A 22,377-nucleotide genomic window follows, 5' to 3' on the forward strand; every position below is an offset into this window, starting at 1 on the left:
CTTTGTCTTATGCTGCTTACATTAGTGTCATTGATGACCTGAGGTTTAGCTTTCAGCTTGTGACTGAATACTGACAGATCAGATGATTTTGATGAAAAATGTTTAGAGAGGGGCAGTAAAAATGTTTCCCATTTCATGACCAGCCTTATTATGACTAGGACGTGGATAAAGCAAACTGTAAATTGGAATCTTTGCAGAAGTACACAGGTCAGTGAAGATAGTCTTGATGGTAAATCGAGGAATGTGAGCAAAACACTGAGGAGCAGGAGTAAAATACTGCTAACATGTTCTAGGTGCTTTACCAATGTCCACCACCAATGAAGACTCTAGTACATAACATACAGCTGTAATTAAGGAATAAATGCTTCTTTCCAAAGGCTGCTTTCTATTTATCTTCAGAGCCCTCTTTGAGAAAAACTGAATTGCAGTCAGTGTAGAACCAATTTTTGTTCTCTGTCTTCACAGAAAAAAAAAATTCTATGCTCTCCCATTTCTGGCACTTAGCGACAGAATTGAAAATGTCTAGCTTTCTAGGTCTGCTTATAAGCATCCACTAACAAGCAATGTAGCAGCTGCCCTCAAGTGTGATAAAGAATGTTTATTGTTTTCCTTCACCAAAATCATAGTTTTACATTTGTTGTTAAAAATTTATGAAGAAAACCTCTCCCCTCTTTAATCCTTTTATCTGCTTAAATCTTATGCAAATTGCAAAGGTAATTACATAAATTACAAAGAGTGAAAACTGATGTATTCATTTACTCAGTGCTTGAAAATGAAGGGAATGAATATTCAAACAGTGCGATGCACCACTGTTTGAGGGGAAAAGACTTCAGCCAATCTGAATTAACTGTTTACTGGCAGTATCTTCTAGCTAGCCCTTGCCTTTATGAGCAACAAAGTCAACTATCAATTAGTTCTCACTCAACTTGGCAATCAGAAGAAACAGTGAATCAGCTGTGCCTGCCTTTCACCAGAAGCAAAATCTTGCCCATGACAGAGGCAGCAATCCCCGTCTTTCTAAATTTTGAGGATCTAGGCAGCTTCTGTATGAACAAATGATATTTCTTGGAGAAACCCAATTTCTGCCAAATTGTATTTAGAAGAACTTCACTTCTGCCTCTGCCTCAGGTATTAGATGATTATATTAAAAAAAAAAAAGAAAAAAAAAAGGCATAATTCAGAAATCGTCCAGCCTGGATGCCTTAGTGGATTTTCACCTTATCCTTGCTACTTGTCACAATATTTAGTATTTTTCTTACCTTGGGAGATCTATGTGGAACTGCCTTTGATGGAAGGGTGAATTTACCTGCCTGATCTTACACAAAAAGCATTCAGGATTAATGATAACTGATGTAGTATTCAAAAGAGACAAGGTCAGCTAAGCCAAAAGTAAGCCTTATACTCCTGAAACAGTACAGACTGGAAGCCTTCTATAAATTGATTTTTTTTTTTTTTTCCCTTCTAAACTCAGAGGAAGGGCTTGCTGCTTCTTCCTCCTTGTTTTGTGATTTGTGGTTTTGCTTGAGGGAAGAAGCAGAGGCTAAGTGAAGAGTAGGTTGGTTGAATGATTTCAGTTGACTGGTTTCCACGTTTTTAGAGCTCCTTGAACAGGATTCTATGTCATTACCAGGACTTTTGCCTGCATGTATTACAAATTGTAGACTCTTTTGGATGGCAAAGTAAAGGAGATATGGGTGAGGATTTTTGTGAACTTCCTCCTACCTCTGGATAGACTAGCTGATCAAATTACTTTGAAAGTCCACAGTGGTATAGCAGGTGGATTTTATTCCCTTTGTATCCCTTTAAAACCCATCTCTGCAAGGGTCCGTGTAACCATACTTTTGGCATGGTAACAAAAATCAATTCACAAAAATACATTTAAGAATTGTTTTATTTTCTCTCAGAGAGAGGAAATAACCGTTAAGCAAAACTGCCTTTTAAACCTAACTTATGGCAGCTTAGTTGCAAAATGAATTTATTTAAAATTACTGAAAGACAGTCTAAAACTACAATTGATATTGAAAAATACCAAGCCTCAACTGAATCTCAGAGGAACTCTGATAGATTCATTTATATTCTCAGACACTTTAAAATACACAAAAAAGCATTATTTATTTATACTCACTTGCTGCTCCTAACTTAATTCAAGGTATTATCTACAGGTAAAAACTGTTGTCACTAATTTCAATATGCTTATATAAGACACAGCAGACATTTATGGAGATCTTTATGTTGATAATCTTCTCTGTACCCTATGTTAATTCTATCTTTTTATTGTTTTTGAATATTATTCACTTTTTAGTGAGGATGCAATCTCTGAACATGTATTAGTGTTGGATACTCCTACCACAAATTAGAGAATAATCCTTGTGTTTTCAGTGAGACATTATTTGATCAAAATATCACTTAAAATCCCTATTCTCCTGTTGCAAACTGCAAAATTTTTCTTTTCTCATTGTACTTGAAAATGAATACTTACCCTTACATTTTGTTCACTGTCATTATAATGAATATTTATATTATTGCAATAATTAGCATTATATTAACATAGCCTCATATCCTCATGACAATTGCTCTGACTACTGTATTCAGAATACCTATTCTCACCAACAGATAATTTGTGTTACACTACTTTGCTGAAAATGATCAGTGTTGTGCTAGACCATTTCAAGATTATTAAAATTAGGCATTAACCTACCTTTTTACCCATTCTGTCTAGAAGTGTTTGTAAAGTCCAGACATCCCTTTCTTTTGTAGGTTTTTCTTAGTGTAAAAGTAACAAACCAGTGTGTGCAATCTGTTCTATAGTTTCTCCTGCCCTCTACTGGATGCAATGTTAAAACAATTCCAGGAATTTTTTACTATCTGTTATTTTGTGCTTGGTAAACGTGAAGAATTTAATCCCCTCTCTCTGCTTCCCAAATAAACGCTACTGTTTGTGCCTCCTCCCTTATGCAGTCATTTATATTTGTGAAAAGAAAGAAAAAAAAAACAGGAAAAAAATAAACAGGAAAAATAGAGTTTTTAGACTTCAACTTTGGCATACTTATTGCTCAGGCCGCAGCTCAAGTAAGTGTGTGATCTCTCTGAAATCACTTTAAGCATAGGATTAACATGAGGTTAAACACTGTCCACTTAATCATAGAATCATTTATGAGGTATAGGGTCTGTGGTATTCATCTGGTCCAAAAGTTGTGGTCATTCAGGGCCGTGTCCAGAGGAGTTTTGAGTACCTCCTGGGATGGAGATCCCACAGCCTCACAGGTGACCTGTTCCAGTGTTTGACCACCCTCACAGTGAAAAAGGTTTTCCTTATGTCTAACTGGAATTTTCCATGTCCCAATTTATCCCCATTGCCTCTCATCCTTCCACTGTGCACCTTTGAGAAGAGTCTGGCTCCATCTCCTCTACACCTTTCCATTAGGTAGCTGAAGACAGCAATGAGATCTTCCCCCGAGCCTTCTCTGCTTAAGGCTGAACAAACCCAGCTCTTGCAGACTCTCCTTGTCTATCAGGGCTCCACTGGACTCCTTCCAGTATGTCCATGTCTCTCTTGTACTGGAAAGCTCAAAACTGGACACAGTGCTCCATATGCAGTCTCACAAATGCTGATTAAAGGCAAAGAATCACTTCCCTGGACCTGCTGGCTGCATTCCTGCTAATACAGCTCAGGATGCAAGTTGCATCTAGGGCACCTTGTTGGCTCATGACCAACTTGTTATCCACCTGGACCCCCAGGTCCTTCTCTGCAAAGCTGCTCTCCAGCCAGTCAGCCCCCAGCCTGTACTGGTGCCTGGAGTTATTCCTTCCCAGGTGCAGGATTTGGCACTTCCTTTTGTTGAGCTTCACAAGATTCCCATTGGCCCATTTCTCCAGCCTGTTGAGGTCCCTCTGAATGGCAGCACAACAATGTGGTGTATCCACCGCTTCTCCCAACTTTGTATCCTCTGCAAATGTGCTGAGGGTGCACTGCTCTGTCCATCATCCAGGTCATTAATGAAGATGTTAAATGTCATTGGTCCCCATATTGACCCCAGGGTACACTCAGGAGCCTGACTTCATGCCACTAATCTCAGTGTTTTGAGCTGGACAGTTCAGACAAATTTTCAATCTTCTACCTCACTGACCATTTTTCTAGAGCTGGTCCTGAGTGTATCAACTGGTCTCTCCAATTTCGGATTGCCAACAAACTTGCTGAGATTGAGCCCCATCTTTTCCTCCAGATCATTTATAAAGACACTGAGCAGTACTGGTCACAGTAAGATCTCTGAGGAACACCATAAGTAACCTGCCATTATTTGGACTTTATACCACTGATCATGACCTTTTGAGCCAAGCAGTCCAGTCAATTTTCCACTCATCTTGTCCTCCACTTATCCAGTCCATAAGTCACCAATTTGACTATAAGGATACTATGAAAGACCATGTTGAAGGCCTTACTAAAGTCAAGGTAAACACATCCACAGCTCTCTCCTCTTTCACACTGCCAGTCTTCTCATCGGAGAAGGCAATCATATTGGTCAGGCACAATTTGCCCTTGGGAAATCCATGCTCACTGTTCTCAGTCACCTTCTTGTCCTTAATGTGGTTGGAAATGGCTTCCAGGAAGATTTGTTCCATAACCTTTTCTGGGACTGAGGTCAAGCTGATGAGCCTGTAGTTCCCTGGATCCCTCTTGCCGTTCTTGAAGATGAGTGTGACGCTTGTCATTTTCCAGTTGTCACAAACCTCTCTTGATCACCCTGACCTTTCAAATGATAGAAAACAGCCTCACAGTGACACTGGCTAGCTTCCTCAACCGTCTGTTTGGTCCCATGGACTTGTATATGTTCAGCTGGTTTAAGTACTCCCTAACTCGATATTCCTCTACAGTGGGTAATGTTTCACTCCCATAAGCAGCTGGTGGGCTTGAGAAAGCAAGAGGCTTGAGGGCAGGTCTTACCAGTGAAAACTGAGACAGTAAAGGCATTGAATACCTCAGCCTTTTCCATGCCTCTTGTCACTATGTCTCCTGCCCCATGAAGCAGTGGGTCCACACTTTCCTTAACCTTTCTTTTGCTGTCAGTGCATTTATAGAAGCTCTTCCTGTTGCCCTTCACATCTCTTGCAATTTTCAACACCAGCTGAGCATTAGCTTTCCTGTCTCCCTCCCTGCAAAATTGAGCACCACCTCTAGATGCTTCTCTCAAGATTTTAAACACCACAGTCTCATGGTCACTGCAGCCAAAGCTGCCCTTGGCCTCCACATCTTCAACCAGTTCTTACTAGTTTGTGATTAACAGGTCTGGCAGAGTCTCTCTCCTACTCAGCTCCTTGATCATGTGCATCAAGAAGTTGTCTTCAGCATGCTTCAGAAATAATCCATATGGCTTGCATCTCCCGTGAATACCGGGACCTGCAATTGTGAGGCTTCCACTAGCTGCCTAAAGAAGGATTCATTTACATCCTGTTCTTGATCAGACAGACTGTAGCAGATGCCTACCATAACATTAACCATGTTGGTCTGTCCTCTGATCATTACCCACAAGCTCTCAACTGGCTCATCACCCAGCCACCCCTTTACATAGAGCACAAGCCCTCCTCATTGCCTTCTCAGCATGTCCTTCCTGAAGAGCCTATATCCATCCCTTGCAGCACTCCAGTCATGTGAGCTGTCTCACTGTTTATGTTCTAATGAGGTCATAGCTTTGCAACTACTTCTAATTCTCCCATTTGTACAGACTTCTAATTTCTCCCGTTCGTTTCCCCTGCTGCATGTGTTTGTGTACAGAAACTTGAAACAGATGTCCAGTCATGCTGCTCCTTTCACGTTGAAGTACCAGAGCCTCCCCCATCATGCTGTCGCTTCCTCATTGTTCCCTGTGCCTTCATTTCTCTTTCGGTTGTGATAAACCTTCCGCAGCTTATGTAGTTTCAAGTCCTCCTCAATAGGTTTGAAAGGCAAAGACACTCCACTTGCTCCACTTTGTCAGATGGATCTTGTTCCTGCTCTGCAGTCCTTGTTCCTCCAAAATAGTCCCATGGGTATAGAAGCCAAATCCCTGCCTATGACACCAGCCACTCACCGGGTGTTGATCCACTGGAAGTACCCACTCCTAGTCAAGCCTTTCCCCTTCTCTGGAAGGACTGAAAACACCACCTGAACCCCTCCCCCCCACCCCCACCATATTGCTAATTATGGCCGCACAAAGAATTAGGATTTTTCATAAACTCATTCTGCTGTACCCTTGACCAAGTCATGTATGTATATTGTGTCATGAAGCTGCTGGGCTGTAAAAGAAAAGAAAAGTTGTAATATTAGTGGCAGATTTCATAAGCTTCAGTAAAGACAAAGTATGTTAAACGTGATCTTAATTTGTGACATGCCTTCAAAGCTATGCTACATACTGAGAATGCTGACACCATGTAAGCGGCATGTTCTGTGCCCTTATCTGCACTGCTTTGCATGCAAAATGAATCTGTAATCTCTCTCAGGTTTAGATTTCAAATCAAAAAGAAGCAAAAATGTATCTAATACCACTGACATGTAATATCAGGGTAGGAAAGTTTAAAATGGCAAGAGGATTGCCTTTGAACTGAAAAAAAAATAAATTCAGATACTTTATTTTTAATGTATTTTCAGCTCTCCTGAAAGATTTGAGACTAGAATTTCCAGTCAAATCTCATGCTTACTCTCATGTCACACACAGACTTAATAATACAAAGTCAAAATTTCTGTGTGTCTCATTATTGTAGTCAAGCCTAACCAAAAGCATCTGTTCTAATTATGACAGGTATGGTCTCTGCTGCTGATGGGTCTTTTTGCCCATTTGCATTTCTGTTGAAGCTGCTGGCAGGGATGCTATTTGTTTAATTAACTTTCTCTACCGATCATTTTCATCCATGCAAATGTGATTACTTTAATCTGGACTAAGTATATACCTACAGAATTTACTAAGCCATTATTTCTGTCTGATGCCTTTTCATCATGACCAACTTTAGCCTGTAACCTATGAATTGTTCTTTACTGTACTGTTGTAACTATTTAATTTTGTTTATTAAATTCCATTACTATGCTTGGAGGTGTACAAGATAACAAAATACAATGGTTCTGCTGCTAAATAACTTCTAATCTGATAGGTATACAGAGAGAAGATGGGATACAATGAAGAAGAGACACAGGTATGATTCTGTTGTCAGTAAATCAGTAAAAATATTTATTGCTTTCCTTGGAGTTATTTTGGATTTGCACCTGTAAAATGTGTAGAAAGTAGAATCTGATCAAGAATATTTGTATAACCCAAGCAATCCTGTATGCTGCCCACAATTTGATGGTAAAAGTTTCATTACATTCACAAAAGTGCAAAAGATGATGAAGGCTTTGATTAAAGATTAGATGGATATTTTCAGAAACCTTACACTATAAGGAGATAAATGAAAAATGAAGTGAGTTACTTTCTGTATAGGAAGAAGAATTGAGATGATTCCAGATATGGAAAACTTCTAGCAGTGAGGAGTCCAGATATATACTCTAACAGCACTGGGACAAATTAGAACACTAAAGACAGATGGCATTTTCAGGGTTTCTAGAAATTTTCAGAATTCAAAAGCATATGAAAGAGGTGAAAGATTTTTCATAGACTTCTGAAAAGAAGGCAGTTACCAAAGGATCACAGTTACACAAACATAACCCTCTTTAAAAGGGCCTGGGGTGGAGCTAGGAAATTATAGACCAGTTTGACCTTGGTGGTAGGCAAGATCCTAAAGATATTAATAAGATATGAGATCACAAGGAACACAGACTGGGCTAAGTGATTAAAGGACATAATCTACTTGGATTTCAAAAAGGTATTTGACATAAAACTGCAAAGTAGATTAATATACAACGTTAGCAAGGATAACATAGAAGGTGTCATGCTTACATGAATAATGAGAATCACAGATACATCGATGCTATCTGCAACTGCACTATCATAGGTAGTATGTTAACAAGTCAGATTCTTTTGACGTATAGGTTACAGAGTTCAATGCCAGTTTGCTGTCCTAAGGCTGCTGGCCTCTTTTAAAGATATACCAAACATATTTTGCTCTCAGTTATGCTGGTGAAGTCAAAACAGTAGCTTCAGATGTATAGTGACAGGTTAGACTGGCATCTACCCTAGGTCATTTGCTTAGCAGGCACATTCCCCTATTACTTTGTTAGAACTGCTTTGCTTTTTTTTTTTTTCCCAGTGTATTGCATCAGTTTTTTACTTTAGTGTCTCATCAGTACAGGTATGCTGTCTGATAGCACAGATTTACTGCTCTGTGTGTTGAAGGCCATCTACATTCTGTATTAGGTATTGACTTTTCCTCTCTGTCAAACTAAATGATTTTGATTTAGTCAGTATTACTTCAGATTTACAAGAGTGTAGTTGAAAGAAATATTTAGCCCTTCTTCTGCAGTACTAAGTACTTTGGTAGTTACTTCAGAAACCTTGTTCTGTACCCCTTCTATATTTATATCACCATAAATCTTGAGCAAACCAGGGAAAGCATAATGCTGTTTCACTAATATAAATAAAAAAACCTAACTTTGAAGGGAGTAAATGTGTACTTGGGGCCAGATCCTCTAAAAAGTCAATTGCATCAATTACAGCAAGAACAAATTTGGCTTATGTAGCTTCTTTACTCTTAAGCCATTACAATGCCAAAAGGAAGTTGCAACCACTTACAAGCGGACATATATAACACGTGAATCCACTGGGATGTTACAAGCCTCCTTTATAAACCTTGTCAACATAAACAGTTTAGGCTAATATCAGCGACTGCTGTGATAGTTGTTCAGAACTGTCATTCCTTCTCCCAAGTGTAAAGTTGAAATGGCAAGATAAAGTTGCTGCTTATACTTGTGTCATTACTTCAGTTGGTTATATTTATCTCATTACTACTAGTGAGCTTGGTAGTTCACCGAAACATCATGATGAACGAAAGTTAATGACAGCAGGGAAGGCAGTTCTATTCCAGATTTGTCATGTGAATGTGATTTCATGTGCAGCGGGCTGTAATATCAATGAAAGAATCAGAAGGGAGGCAGCTGATAACTGCAGATTCAGTCACTAGAAACTATCCATATGTCCACAAACTAAAATCCCCCAAAAGCAGAGGCAATCATACTTGCATACTTCTGGTACCAGGAAAAGTTGCTGGAAGGAAAAGGTCCAGAATTATATATATCAAAGTGAGGATGAACCTCTAGGTTTACCTGGGTAATTGAGAAGAAAATTTGACTCAAATGTGTTAACAGACATGCATGTGCAAGTTACAAAGCCATTTAGATATGTTGCGTTTGGGGGTTGTTTTTTTGCCGGGGTGGGAGGGGAAGAGATATTGCCCCAAGAGATGTTCTGAATTTGGTTTTGGAGTCTGTTAGAAGTATTATCAGCATTTGACAGTAAAAAAGTTCCATTAAATTCTCTTTATATCATAGACCTCATGCAACCCCAAGTCCTCTCACTTAGCAAAGACTCACAACCTTGGGAAAAATGCACATTTCATCTATTTACATTTACCTTTTTGCTAATGATACTCCTCTTTTGTTGGATCACGTTTGGCTGAGAATTTCACACATCCCTTCCCGAAAGGAAGAGAAAGTCAAAGAAACTCTGTACTGGTCCTGCTTCTTGTCTGTGTCTCAAATTTCTCACAAAACTAGTCATAGGTAGCCTTAGGGCCTACAGTCCATGGCCATATGACCCATTTGATATGGAAAAAATGCACTATAAAGGATGCACTATTCTCCTTTTTCTAGCCTTTATTTTTGTCAGGATAGTCTTAAGCTGTTATAAAACAAAATAGGTGAATTTAGTTGCCAAGAGACATGTGGAGATGACAAGAAAACAAAAATCAAACACTCATCCTTCCTTTCTTCAAACATTTAAAATTTCTATGAGAGATGGCTCTCTCTAACAATATATTGAAGGCTGGCATTTCAGCCCCTTCCTTTTCACTGGAAACCTGGCTTATTTCATGGCTACTGTTTCTCTTAATCCTCCTCAATACTTCCTTGACTGGTACTTTAATTTTTTTGGTCATTAAGATATGGTGAATTAGAAGGAAGATGGAAGAAGAAGGTGTGTGGGGTAAGTAGGGTTACAGAGGAACCTAGAAAAGGTATAGCTGTGGTATAAAAGAAAGATGCAATTACTTCACTACACATCCTAGTGGAAGAGAGAAAAAAAAAATCATAGACTCCCTAAATCAGAGAAAAATGGACCACAGGATAAACAAAGAAACAGCACAGCACAAGATTCATCTACTAAGATCTATCTTAACAAAGAAAAATTGAGTGAAGCCAGGAAGAACAAGGTTTACCAAAATGATCAGTGAACATCAAAGGCATGGGGAATTGTCTTGCATGCCCCTTCTGGGCAACACAGTTCACTTCAGTGAGTTATCGAAACTATAACCTATAACCAAAGATGATTTTGGCCCCATCACAAAAAGATTTCACAGTAGTGCCAAGCTCTGTTGAGTTTTATTTCTTCTTACATGGACCCTGAATTTTATACAGTTACGACTTCAACCCCTGGGCTCTTTGGCCAAGAGCAAGCAGACCTGATCAAGCCCGGAATTCAGAGAGCACAGAGACAGCATGAAATTACTTCTTCCCACCTTATTCTCTGCTGAAGCTTCATGTGAGGCTAAATACAGAATATGGCCCATTATTCTGCGTGACTTGAATTAAAACTGTTAACAAAGTTGATGTTCACTTAGTAAATAAGTTTTTACTAACAATATTTCTGTTAAAAAGAAAACATTCAGATGGCACCAATGTAGAAGTGTTAACTTATGAACTACTTTTTGTCTGTGTTAAAATTCACCTTACCTAATATCAAAAAATGAGTGCTAAACTCTAAATAGCTTGCTCATAAAACACATTTTTCATGAAAATGACCAAATGCAACTTCTTTATATAATACTTACATGCTTACATACTTTCAGCATATGGTGCCTGTTCTTTACTTCAAAGCTAATACTGCAGAGCGAAATCCTGCACACTGTTTTAGAAACAGGCAGCCCCCCAGCAACAAAGGTACCACAGCTTAGCAGTGGGAGTAGGAAGCAAGTTTTTGCCAAGAATGTGTAGAACCCCAGGCTGTGGAAAGCTTAACTATGCATGTGCTGTGTTTTTTGTAAAGATGTGGGAAAAGATACAGTGGGGTAGCAGATACCTCCGTCTTCAGCAAATGCTTCCTTTTGATATGAAGTAATGGCTATGCAATTGCTCCCCTTAGATGCATTATCTATTTCTATCAGCTGTGTTGCTGCACAGGAGGTTGAGCCCTAAGGATAGTGTATTTTCTAAATCTTATGTAAGGATTTTAGTGAGCAAAGGGTACTCAAAGAATGCTGTGAGTCTTCCTGTTTAGCCTTATGTGACTAATTTAGCATCTCACAAAATGAAGGCAACTGAATGAAGGAGGTACCAACCATGCATGAAAATTAAATTGTTACAAAGATACATGTTGAACAACTTTGGATAAAATAAATCAAATTACTATGAAAAATTATAGACTGTAAAATAACACAGAATAAAGATGCTTCTAATTATCCAGTGTTAAATATCTACTTAAAATACTTTAGAGAGGATGAACAAGTAGGGTATCAGGTAGGAAACATGTTTCTGCTGTTTATTGTTTAGGAAGCACTTGCAGTATATGAGCTAAATGATATGTTTAACAGGAACACTTGGACAGCAAACAAACAGAGGTGTTTTGCATCTTGGTGAGAAAATGTCTCAAAATAGCTATATCTTAACTTTACTGGCAAAATAATGTGTATGACAAAATTTAAGCTGCCTCACAATTTCTAGGCTAAATTCAGGACTCAGTTACATACATTATGAATGCTCTGGTGTCACTCAAGTTGCAGAGATGTAACTGAGGCAGTTACTCCTCATACTATTCAAAGAAAAAGCATCTTCTGTAGTTATTTATGCCAATGAAAAATGGGTATAAAATTCCAGCTATTCCAGCTCAGAGTGTTCTATACATGCTTTGGCCCTGCTTTTCATGGTTATAAACTATTAGACATACAAGGCAATGTAAAATAAGTGCCTACATGCAAACAAATTTCTTAGTGTAAGGACACTTCTACAGCTGGTAGACATCAACATTATAAAATGTTTATATTTGTCTTAGAAATAGTTGCAGAAAAAACAGAATTGGGACCTAATAAAATTTAGTGAGATGCTGGACCCTCAGAGAAACCAGCAAGAACTGTGCAGGAGCAAGAGTTTGTGCAGGACTGAGGATTTCTATACCATGGTAATAGAGTACTATAGAAAACATTAATGATCAAAGATGAAACAGATGAAGACATAATTCAGGCAAAAAAAAAAGATTTTGGAGAAAGTTATACATATGAAAAGAAGATATTAGACTGGAATTACTATTTTTGTACGTTTAGCTACAAAATAAAAATGACCAGTCACAGAATCACAGAATCACAGAATGGTTGAGGTTGGAAGGGACCTCTGGAGATCACCTAGTCCAACCACCCTGCTCAAGCAGGGTCACCTAGAGCATGCTGCACAGGATCGCGTCCAGGCGGGTTTTGAATATCTCCAGAGAAGGAGACTCCACAGCCTCTCTGGGCAACCTGTTCCAGTGCTCTGTCACCCTCACAGTGAARAAGTWTTTCCTCATGTTCAGATGGAASTGYCTGTGTTTCAGTTTGTGCCCGTTGCYTCGTGTCCTGTCGCTGGGCACCACTGARAAGAGTCTGGCTCCATCCTCTYGACACCCTCCCTTCAGATACTTGYACACATTGATAAGATCTCCTCTCAGCCTTCTCTTCTCCARGCTAAACAGGCCCAGCTCTCTSAGTCTTTCCTCATAAGAGAGATGTTCCAGTCCCCTAATCATCTTTGTAGCCCTTCGCTGGACTTGCTCCAGTAGTGCCACATCCCTCTTGTCCTGGGGAGCCCAGAACTGGACGCAGTACTCCAGATGTGGCCTCAGCAGGGCTGAGTAGAGGGGGAGGATCACCTCCCTCCACCTGCTGGCAACACTCTTCCTCATGCACCCCAGGATACCATTGGCCTTCTTGGCCACAAGGGCACATTGTTGGCTCATGCTTAACTTCATGTCTACCAGCACTCCCAGGTCCTTCTCCGCAGAGCTGAGACCAATGCCGGACTCATTTGATTTTTGTCCTAAAATTTGCTTCATTCTTAAGCACAACCAACAACACATCACTCTGCTTCTGCAAGTCCTTGCAAGCTTATTGACTTTAGTAACAACATTTTTGTCTGAGTGAAGCTGCAGAGCTGACAGAATTCAATAGTACAAATTCATTTCTGGAACTACACCAGCTCCTTCTATGTAAACTTTGGCCAACACATCTTCTGGCTGAAAGACTGCAATGGGATAGGAAATAGAAGAGAGGAAAACTTACCTGTCTCCCCTCTGCTGATGGGTCCCAGAAGATTTATGGTGTTGCTAAGAAAGGCAGAGAGCCAGGAGTCCTGCAAACTCTCCATGGAGGGAATTCTAGTGGAGTTTTGTCCACACTTTGAAGCTGGCTGCCTTCCCATGCAAATGATGCAGGAGGASTAGCTTCTGTGCCAAAGTAAGCACAAATAATTTTGCCTTGACTTGAACATTAACAAATGTCAGACCCTCCATAAGTGGTTTGAAAGGTAAGGTAATTAAAAAAAGCAGCTATTTATGAATGTTTGTACTCGATCTCACAAATATGGTAAGTTTTCAGAGTTTCATATTTTAAAGCCATAGGTTTCAGCTTGGATCTTCTCTCTTCAGATTTTTTAATTTAAATCTTTGCTAGTTTATACTGTTTAGAATGGTTATATCTTTCCAAGTTGTTTCTTTAAACTTTGCTGTACTTTCTACTTACCATAAAACTGAATGGCTCTCACTTGAAACCAGACGCAATATTACCTGAGTGCCAGTGTTGGAGTGGGGTCCCTGTTTCCAAGGACAAGTAACATAATTCCAGTTATTATAGAGCTGAAGGTACATTTTCAAAGGCATAAATGGACTTCCTCGCAAACAAAAAGTTCTCCTGGAGACAAGGTAGACAAAAGTCCATATCTGAAGTCCTTTTAAAGCACAATCTTCAAAGGCAGTGCCATCAGCCACTGTGTAATATGAAAAATGTAACCCATGTCAAAAACATTCTTTTGTGTTTTATGGCAATGAAGAATCATTTGACACTTATGTAGAAATACCTATTAACAATACACTGATATCTGTGTTTGGAAATGAGTAACTGCCTCACTTTACATATAATTGAAACCATGTGTGAAGAAAACAATTCTAGGGATGGGTGAAAAAATACAATTCTTTACAGCAACAATGTCATTAATGACAAGTGAAGTATTCACTCTAATTTGTTTACTGTTTCACTTACTTTCCTGATACTACTTCTCCGAAATAAGGAGTATTCACTTACTCTTCTTTATTAATTCCAATGCAATAATAAACATTCTCATTCTTTTTAATTTGCGTTCACTGTGTTTACCATGGTGTTGGCACAAACTTTGACACAAGGGAGAACAGACTGCTTGGAAAGGACATCCCATTTCTCCAGTGGAAAACTGCATGTCAGTTTAAAAGGTTATTTGAAAGATATTACTTTCCTGAATTACATCTCTGATGCTCAGTATTCACTTTCTTTTCTCCATTAACTTTGGTTAGCTTTTCAAACCACTAGCCTGAAGGAAACCACTCACCATAATTTTGTTTGGTAACAACTCAAGAGAATTGCTACAATTCTCTTGCCTTTCTTTTGGGTGTTCTTATTCCTGGAGTATCTGACAGTGGGTTAATGAGAACCTACTTTTGCACTCTGCAAACCCGTCTAGAGAAAAATATGTGAGGCTGAACTGCCTTGAATAGTACATATGCTTCTAAGCTATGAACTTTAGAATAGTTGTCCAATTCAATACAATCTGAGTCCTCCATACAATACCAACAGCAATTATGAAGTTCCTTCTTAACTTCACTGTTTAATTCTTTTTATTTGGAACAAAAATGAAGGCTAGGTTTGAGGACCGTTTTGTTTTAAAGAGAGAGGAAGTGGTTGAATATTTTTATTATGAGTGCCTCAGTGAAAAGACTTTTCCATAGAAGATTTGATAGTTCCTAAAAATGGTCTTATTCAATATTCACCTAATCGTCTCTGTTAAAAGCAGTGTTTTTTTTCCAGCTTTCATATACTTTATATTAGGTACTGTAACCAACTTTTCCCAATTGCCAGTGGTCCATGTGTCAAAATAGAATCACAGACGCTTGCTGGAAGTGCGGCTTGATTCATTAATTGCTTTAAGGTTACGACCAAGAAATGTCCAGCAGCTAGCAAAGGGACCTCAGYGGAGAGACAGATCTATGGAGAAGTGAAGATGACTTCTGCACCACCTCTCTTTACATTTCACTTCAGCTGTCATAAACTATATTGGAGGTGGTGGCAGCATCAGCTAACCGTGACCACATCATCAGGTAGAAAGAAGGGACAATGTTTTTCAACCAGGCGGAGATGAAAGAAGTTCCATTTGGAAACTAATGCAACTCAGTATCCAAATTTATTAACAAGTCAAATACAATATGACCTGGTATAACTTTGGCAAATAGAAGCTATGCACCTTCAGCTCTACATGAGAAGTTTATAAGTGACTCTTCAAAGCAGTACTACTCCTGTTGTTGCATACTAGTATGTAGAGCCAAAGGTTGCAGAAAGACACAGTAATAAGCATGGACTGTGTGCGCACAGTCCTTGGGAACCACCAACACTCTCTTTTTCATGCTCTGGTCTGAACCTAGATTATAATTAGATATTTGCAATATTGACAGATGTCACAGGCTGCTGGGAGTTTGGTACTTAACTGATTATTTCCCTGAAGTGGGATATTGGAACTAGGAACACAGTTGTAGATGTCTTCAGAGTTAAGTGTTAGCTTCGCAAGAACTGAGAGAACTATTTCAATAAACTGCTGCAGCACAAGCTGGGATTTTAAAAAAAGTCTTAGCCTCAATTCTTCCTGAACTTCCAGTGTTCTGCAAGAATCCCACCTTTACTCTCCAGGTGGTACTACTGACTTATAGAACTACTCTGGCTGTAAAGTGTTATTCAGCACTAGAAAGGTAATCATAAAATGAAATCAATGGTCTTTTAAACTATTTAATTATGAACGAATGACTGAATGATAACAGTATTTTCTGCAGATCTAATGCCCTACTAGCGCATTCTTATTGCTGCCCTAAAATTTTTTAGTAGGGTTGAAACTAGTATGTTTCATAGCAGACTGTAAAACAATCAAAATGATCACAGAGTGAGAAATTTTATATTTTCATTAATAAGAAAACCCCCAGTCCTCATGTATGTATTTCTGTTTTTATTCATATTCTGCAGCATGACTGTAACTTTCTATGGTATTATGGATTATGGTTTGAAAATAATTTTCTAGTATACGTTGTATACCTTTCCAGGAATATAACAACAGATACCAAAAAGAAGCATTTGCATCACAGCCTATTCTGCTCCTCCCCTCTCAAACAAACCACAAAATTGTAACATTGTTTAGGTCTCTCTTGCCTGACAGATATGAGTAGAAAAGCAAGAGAAAAAGAACGCAAGAAGCATTTGATCATGGGGCAATAACACATTCTATACATTGCAGAGAATTGCCATAAGGACTCTAATTTCTTTTCTACAGATTGTTTTTTTCTGACCCAAACATTCTGACCCCTCTTACTAGCAACCATACCTGATGTGATAATCCGTTATCTGCCGGTATTCTTGTTCGCAGGATAAACTGACATTGAGCAATGAGTGGGTGATTGACAGTATTTGATGAGTTTAGACAAGCAGTCAGTACAATTCAGAAGTACCATCTCCCTTCTGAATGTCACACCTCAGTGAAAAACTACAAGATGGAAATAACACTCTGATACAACTAGATCTGATTATAGGAGAAAYGGTAAAAATGTTACTCAAATCTTGAATGGACTGCAATCCACAAAAGCATGCTAACATCAAGTTAAGAAAAGCACACACTATCTTCTTTTATGATAATGTACAAATGTAAGCTCTTTTATCCATAAGAATTTCAAAATCTTTTACCTACAGTTTAACAAATCACATATTCACCAGTCTAGGTATAGCTGTATAACACAAGTAGGTAGTAAATGGTAAAATGGACTTACACAGCAACCATTTTGTCCACTGCCCAAGTACAGCCACATCTAAGATAAAAAATGACAGCTAACTTTATAGAATAGAGTAGTCCCACACAACAGCACTGAAACAGAAGGAGCAAATGACATCATTAATTTAAATTCTTGCTACTGTGGGGAAACTGCAGATATTTGGAAATTGGAATTGACCAGCGCACCAAAGTTAGCTGCAATAAAAAATGCTCCCAAAGGAATCAGTTACAGATATCATCCAAAGGACAAATACAGACTTCATGTAGGTTTAGAAAAGAAAAGAAAATCACTAATCCTCTTTGAATTGTACTGTTAAATCCTTTGAGCTCTAGTAATAAAAATGCATGGTCATAAATGCATATATATGCAAGTATGTTTTTAAGTTTTAATTATAGTTCATTCATTCTATATATCCATTCAAACATTCAGAAAATACTTATGCTACTACACTTATATTTGCTCTTACTGGCTTGATTCATCACTGTTTCAGCACCAAGTAGCTCTAGTGACAATTATTACACTAAAACTGTGGCAATTGTAGAAGACTCTACAGAGGAACACTTCAAGTTTTTCATGCTTCTAAGTGCGCTTGTGGAGAAGCTGTATTTCTGCAGAATCTAGTTCCTCCAATTCACAGGCTAGTAATTTGTAAAACAGCGCAAACTTAACTACAAAAATTGTAAAGATAAAAATAGAGACTGCTCCACAGCTTTTTTCAGACAAGAATCAAAGCCAAAAAAAGGTGCATGTTGGCACTACTTCTACAGTTCTTTGCAGTATCTCTGTGCACTCTGTGTCAAAAGATCATTTTCAAAACAGCAGAATCCTGTCGCTGCTTCCTAGCTGTCCTGGGAATGAGTCACAGTACCAGCGAACACAAAGGTAGACCTTGAAGGCTTTCCGGTGTGTATGCAATTGTCATTGTAGTGTTATAGCTCAAAGCTGGGGCACAACAGCGACACAGAAAAGATAATAGTGAAGTTTAATCTCTTCTCCCTTATTGTACATACTTGTACATACATTGTACAAGATATCTTCATTTTGAAATCACAGACCATTGATTCATGATGACTACTAAAATACACATTTTCTACTGTCCTCTCAGAGTCACATGGTTGATACAAATTTGAAATGAAAAAGTAATTAGGGCATGCAGCAGAGTCAGAATAGCCTTCCTCCAAAAGGAATAGTGCAAAGGGTGATGCCTATGTTCAGGTTAATAAAGATTAAACTGAATTTGGAACCTAGTAAAAGAATTTAGCTCCATGTATTGTTTTTAGGGAATGGAATTCAATGAGAAACCTTAAGACCAGAAAAGGTCAAGGACACATTCCTTAAAATGTAATGAAAGACAGAAGTGAAATGGTCTTACAAATCAATGACATGGGATTTTTTAAAGAATAGCTAGATGGTTTGAGAATTTTAAACTGACTTATACAAGGACTATAACTTTCTATTTAATTGTGTAGGTGGAATTAAAAATGTTATAGAAAGGATATCCTCTACTCTGAGCTCTGGTTCTATAGGCTGTTTAGACACTTAAGTCTCCAACTTCTTGTATGTAAGTAAACTATCACAGCAATCAGTAGGATTTGACACTAACACAAGATATTATAACAGGCCTACAGAACACTGTTTAGATTTCATTCCAAGACAATTTACTTTCATATGAATATGAAAAACGATACCTCCTTACTCTAGACATTCTTAGCTTTTTTCATAATGATGTCTACTTCAATTACAAAAAAGACAGAAAAAGTTACTTCTTTTTTGTGTGGTAGTGTAACTAAAACTATGACAAATGGATTCACCTGCTTTATGCACCATCAAATAAAACCATTAGGCCTATCTAAGTGACAAAATAACACTACTGACCATGATGTAACAGGGAGAAAAAAAATCAGTTTGACTTTTAGATTCAAAATGCAGTTTACAGTTCTTATATAAAAAAAGAAAAAAACTCTTTAGATTTGTAATGGAACTAACTCTGTATAAAAACTATTCAGACAAAATAAATATGGACTATTAGAGTGCCATTTTATCAAGATACTTTTCTGGCTGCAATTCGTAGACACAAACATGCAGAAAATTGCTTTTTTTTTCCAAAATAGGAAAATGGGTTTCTTAGACTGCTGTTCATAAAGAGAAAAGGGGCAGAACTACATTTTTGTTCTGCTTAAAAAGGAACGTACTACAGAATATAAACCCCAACCTAAGGCCTTTCAAAGATGGGTAATAATAACTGCCATAGGCATTAAATTAAAAAAAAAAGGGGGGGAGGCATTTTCATCTAGAAGTTATTACAGAACTGGGTTTAACAATGAATCCCATTCTACTTCAAGTTACTGTTTTAATAGGTCTATTTCTCTAATTTTTAATCATATATATTGCATCTTTTAAAAATACAGAAAAAAAATGGTGCTGTATTTCATGGCACTGTCTGATACCCTGGTTCTTAAACAGCTGTCTAAGAACTGTCCTGATTACACAGTGCCAGCTCTCCTTGTTTCCAGCTGCTAAATCCCATTAGAAGCAGCTAAAAATACATTAAATACTGACCTAATATTGCTTTTCTGTATAATCAATCGTTGTAGTTGTCATATGGATAAGAAGAGACAGAAGAATTGGACCAGCAACAAAACAAACTCCTTGCAGAGATGTATTTAGCAAAGTTAACATCTACAACAAAACATACATGATTTCTGGGGTAATCAGGCACCTAATACCCTTTTAGGATTTTTTCCTAAATTCTTGAGCAAGGCACTGGTTCTGCTATGATTACTCATTAAGTTTCAGGACTGATTAATTTGCCAGTAGCACAATCCTGCCCTCAAAATCTATGATTGGCTAAAGGCAGATGACAAAGATGACACTAAGTCTCTTCAATTTCTATTGGAACACTCCTGCACTGACTGGGACAAGTACAGATAAATCAAGCAAGCGTCACATTACAGTCTTCCATTACAGTCCCTTGCAGAGGAAAGGCATAATTTCCAAACAAAAATAAAGGACTGGCTGCTGCTGAGCTTGGTTGCTGAAGCAGCCAAAGTAAGGCAACCTGGAGCTGTAGTATGGGGTTTACAGAGGGACAGTGAGAAACAGTGGTGAAAAGGTTTGACTCAGATGTTGACTTGAAAGATCTGGAAGATGACAGGATGAATTAAGACAGTGGCTGAACCACACAAAACCCCCACAAAAGTCAGTGTCAGTATGTATAATCTTGTGATCAGAGTCTCTTTTCCTTGGATTATGCATACTGGCACTGGCTGTGATCTGATAAGGATCAACAGCTATGACAAAGGGCTGCTTCTTACGTTTTAAGAAAGTGAGAGATTAGATAAAGCTACTGGAATTATTTATTGGGTCAGAAAGCACTCATCTATATTTGCAAACTATGTATTTTCCTGAGGAATGTGCACTTTAGGATCTTGATATTAATTCCGGACATAGGATAAGAACTGGTCTTTGTTAGATAACAGCATTGTTGCACTAAGATGATGTCTACTGGGTTTACATCTTCTCCAAAAACATTAGTCAGGTTTGGTTTGTTTCATATGTAGGGACTAGAATCCAAGAATTCCTTAACTAACTTTAAGGAATCTCTGACACAAGAGTCAAGGTCTCAGCATAAGGAAGACAACATGAAGAGTCAGTAAGAGCAATACAAGATACACACCCCCTCTCACCCCTTCCCCCTGCACCTCCCAGATCTTTACCAGAGAGAGACAGAAGGTGGTTACAGGAATTCTGCATCTGCTCTGATTAAGTTCAGTGCAAAACTGCAGCTTTAGTGTTTCTGTGGCTTTCATAGATAAGATAAAAAATAATCCATGTAAGACAGATGCTACTAAACATACAATAATATTTGAAGAAAAAAATGAGAAACACCAAACAGCGTCTTTATCACTCTGAAGGTGACACTTAGAACAGTTTACACAGGCGCACAGAGGAACTTAATCCCAAGCAAAGGCCCAGTGTGTGAATGAAAAATTAAATGTACGCTCACTAAACCAACTGCAATGCTCTGCCTCAGCAGGAATATTTCAACTTCCATTGGTGTTAATGAAAAGTCCAAGTTGGTTCTGTCTATGTAAGTTACAATTGCCTGAAGTCTGTACTGAAAGCAGAGACACATTATTCAGAATGGCATAGTATGATGAGAGTTTAGGGTAGAACATAAAATATAAGCATTTTCATGTTGGTATTTATTCCTACTATGTGAATAAGAGCTGTACTATAGACTTCGGGTCCATACATTTTATTGTTACTTTCAATATTTGGAAAATGATGCCCAAAACTTTGATAATCACAAGGAGCAAAACCCCGCAGTGAACTTAACCATGTTCAAAAGAAGTTTGTTAAAATTAATAGGAACGTCCATTGTGACAAGAATGTCCCCTTAAACAAGGATGTTAGCTTTCACTACCTTGCCTCTGTGTCTGAAATCCTTGGACATGCATTTGGCACACTAATACTTTCTCTTCCCTAGTGAGGCTACAAACACTCCAGAATGCCACACTGTGTGTCTGTCTGCACCGCACAAAGGGGGGGGGGGGGAGCAGGCTTAATTATTGCGCGATTGAAAAGCTGCCAAGTACATCTCTCCTTTCTTTTGTTGCACTTGTTTATGCATATTATAAAGGTCGCAGCGTGGTCACTAAGCCCGACTGGAAGTCACACCAGGCAGGCCCGAAAGAACAGAAAACCTGGTTCTAAAACTCCTTTTAAAGGAAGATTAAAAAAAATAACAACAATAAAGGGGGGAGGAAGAGGATATGAGCAGACCCCACGGCCAAGCATCTCTTCCACACCGACGCCCGCCCCAGCAGCAGAAGGCGGGCACTAACGGCCGGCTGCAACGGTCAACAGCTCCTCGCTCGAGGCACAACGACCGGCCAGCCGGCCCCCCCACTCCCGTCTCCCCCACTCTGCCCTTCCTCCCCCGCGGCCGTCTTTTACCGCGCACGTTCGAACCCCCTCCCCCCTCCCTCCCGCCAAGTCTCGCGATAGCGGGGGGCAGCCGGCGCGGGCGGCGCCATGTTGGTGCCTGGACGGCGTAGGCCGAGCCCCTCCCCCCGCCGCACGGCTGGCGGCCTCAGCCGCCGACACTGAGCGTGCGGCGCCGCCCGCATCCCGGAAGCGCTTTACGGCCGCGCGCCGCGCTCGAGGTCCCCCTCCCCCCCCTCCC

Source organism: Apteryx rowi, unplaced genomic scaffold, assembly GCF_003343035.1.
Source record: "Apteryx rowi isolate R43461 unplaced genomic scaffold, aptRow1 scaffold_285, whole genome shotgun sequence".
Taxonomy (NCBI): Eukaryota; Metazoa; Chordata; class Aves; order Apterygiformes; family Apterygidae; genus Apteryx; species Apteryx rowi.